Below are 3,400 nucleotides of genomic sequence, written 5' to 3'. Positions count from 1 at the left end.
GCACGCCTTTAGTCCCAGCACTCCGGAGGCAGAGCCAGGCAGATCTCTGTGAGTTCGAGGCCAGCCTGATCTAGAGAGCAAGCTCCAGGACAGGCACCAAAACAACACAGAGAAGCCTTGTCTCGAAACAAAGAAAGAAAGAAAGAAAAGAAACCTCTTCTTGGCAGTAATAACACAGCAGCCAGCCTAGATCTGTGACTCTGGATTTCTGTCCATCATGTCATTATGTTGATGTCTGCCCGTGGGTAACAGATGTAAGGATGTTCACCCTCAAGAAGGCATGATTTAATTCATGCCAAGTTACTGCAGACCATATTCCTCATGACCCTTGTTACTTCAGCCAATACTCACACCTGTGACACACCCCATTAACCCCATTACCTACAGATGGAGCAAGGGGAGTCATGTGTCCTCTATAGATGCCTGGACATGCAGGGAAGCATCGCGCGCGCGCGCGCGCGCGCGCGCGCGCACACACACACACACACACACACACACACACACACATTCACACACACACAGATACACACATTTTTCTCTCTCACACACACACAGACACATTCAGACACACAATTTTCTCTCATACATTCACACAGACACATACATTCTTTCTCACACTCACATACACACACACTCACAGACATACATTCTCTCTCTCACACACATACTCACATACATTCACAGACACACATATTCTCTCTCTTACAAGCACATTCACACACTGACATACACTCACTCACAGACACACATTCTCTTTTACATGCACACTCACACACATACACACACTCATAGACACACACATTCTTTCTTATAAACACACACACACACACACACACACACACACACACACTGATTATTTCGGCTCTTTCACTGCAGTTTCTTGTAATGATGTGTCCCACTGCTTAAAAACTGCTTACAGTGGATTCAAAGCTGGAAGAGACGGCAGCACAGATAAATCAGGAGATAATTGTAACAGCCTGGGTGAGAAATAATACAATCAGTTCAGCCATTTCTAGTTGAAAGGATGAATTAAGGTTCATAACCAGAGTGGATCACATTACAGATGGAATATATGTAATAGGAAGTCATGCTGCTAACTTGCTTTGGAATGAATTGGAATAAAAAATAAATACATAGCCGGGTATGGTGACTCACGCCTTTAATCCCAGAACTCCGGAGTCAGAATCAAGAGGATCTCTGTGAGTTCAAGGCCAGCCTGGTCTACACAGTAATAATAAATTATATAATAATATATAATATACATTATAAAAATATATAATAATAATAACATATATTAAAAACAGGGGCTGGAGGTGTAGCTCACGGTAAAACATTAGCCTACCAGACCCAAGAGTGAGTTTGTGTTATGGTGTTGGCGCTCGAACAAAACAATCATAACAACAACAATCCACAGCACTTCCAAACCTTGACCGTATATAGACATCACCTGAGGGCATGTTTAACCCTAGAGGAATTCCCAAAGCCCGCAGTGGGGCTTTACAAAAGGCCGTTTGTCTGTTTGGTGTGCTGCTGACTCAACCCCCGGCCTCACAGTTTCTAGACCAGTGTTTACAGCGGAGCTACCTGCCCAGTCCAGAATCTCTGTTTCTAAAACGTTCTGGAAGATGCTTGACGCTGACACTTAAGGGACCACACTACCAATAGGAAGGGAATCCACAACTAATCTAAATTTTTTTTTTAGACTTTCCAGTTAGAGAAAGAATGTGGGCTTTGACATTTCTAAGTCCAGGATTCCCCACCTCCAGGTAACAACTGACTTGCAAAGGGAAGAGCCTTGTTTTGGCTGTTTTATAGAGTGGAATTCTGGGTCCATTGGTGCTATGGCTTTGGGTTTGTGGTGCACATTATAGTAGCACGTGATGGTGGATCAAAAGTGCTCACTTTGTGCCTGAGAAATGATAGAAAAAGTGGGGGGAGACCAGTTTTCATGGTTCCAATGACCTGAAGACCACCTACTGGGCCCCACCTCTGAAAAATTCCTACCACCTCCCAATAGGACCATGCTGGGGACCAAGACTGTATAGACTTCTGCGGGGGTTGGGGGCGGGGACATTAGACCCAAACTATAGCAATAACTGGGAGCGAGCATTTGCAGAAGCTGATCTATGGTATTAGCATACTATTTATTAGTTATGAATGAATGAATTCAGTGGGTATTAAGTACCCCCACATGACGAGCGCTACACCAGAAGCAGCTGCAGGATCATCCCAAAGTGCCTGCGTGGGGTGGATTCTAACCCATGCTGGTGACTGATACCATTAAAGCAGCCTTCTGAGTTGAAGCTCAGCCCTCAGGCTGGGGAGGCTTTCTTTCATGAACAGAAGTAAGCCTAACTCCTCCAGGAGAAGCCTGGAAAGCTTTTACATAAGAGGTGACCTTTGCATTACACCTCTAAAGATGAAACAGATTTAACAAGAGGAATCGGTCCTGGCGATGCAGACAGGATATTCTGAAAACTCCTCTAGCGACAGAACATCTGAATCAAATATAATAAATATCCTTTGAGAACAAGACTGTGAGATGGGCCACTGGCAGGTACTAGGGTCTCAGAGCCCAAAGTCAGTGATTTGAGAGCACTGGCTGCTCCTGGAGAGGACCTGGGCTCTGTTCCCAGCACCTACTGTGGGGGCTTCACAACTCCAGGGGATCTGACATCTGGGACGTCTGCACCCGGTGGACACATAGACTCTCTCACACACATAATTGTAAAATAAATAAAAGTTTTTTAAAAGGTTAAAAAAACTACCCGTGGAGAACCACAGAGGCTATCTAGGGAGACCTTACTCAGGGTCAGAGACTCTGGGCTTACTTTACCCAGCAGGGTTGCATAAGGGGATGATTTGACCACGGGCGTGGTTACCAGGTGTTTGGAAGGGTGCTTTGATCTTGCAAGGGGGAGGTCTTTTGCCTCTCCCCTCAGCATATTATAAAAATCCCTTTTCAATAAACTTCGAGGCTGTTGGGTATTGACCCAGGCCCTCCCAAAGCTATCCTGTGTCTCTGTCTTTCTCCTCATTGTCCAAGTCTATCTTTCTATCTCATATTTCCTTATTCTTCTCTCTTCCACCCAAGAACCCTTCATTAAGGTGGGAGAAGGTCAGAGCTGGACTCCCACAGACTCCCACAACTACCTTCAAATATTAAAGACATGGGTCTGGAGAGGTAGCTTTAATGGTTGAGCACTGGGTGCTCTTGTAGAGGACCTGAGTTCAATGCCCAGACACACGTGGCATCTCACAAACATCTACAACTACAGTTCTAGGGGATCCAATGCCCTCTTCTGGCCCCTTTAGGCACCAGGCATGCACATGATGCACACACACACACACACACACACACACACACACACACACACACACACATAGATACAGAAGACAC

This window comes from Peromyscus maniculatus, chromosome 10 (assembly GCF_049852395.1).
Source record: "Peromyscus maniculatus bairdii isolate BWxNUB_F1_BW_parent chromosome 10, HU_Pman_BW_mat_3.1, whole genome shotgun sequence".
NCBI lineage: Eukaryota > Metazoa > Chordata > Mammalia > Rodentia > Cricetidae > Peromyscus > Peromyscus maniculatus.
The sequence above is the reverse complement of the archived record's forward strand: the minus strand, read 5'-3'. Positions refer to the sequence as shown.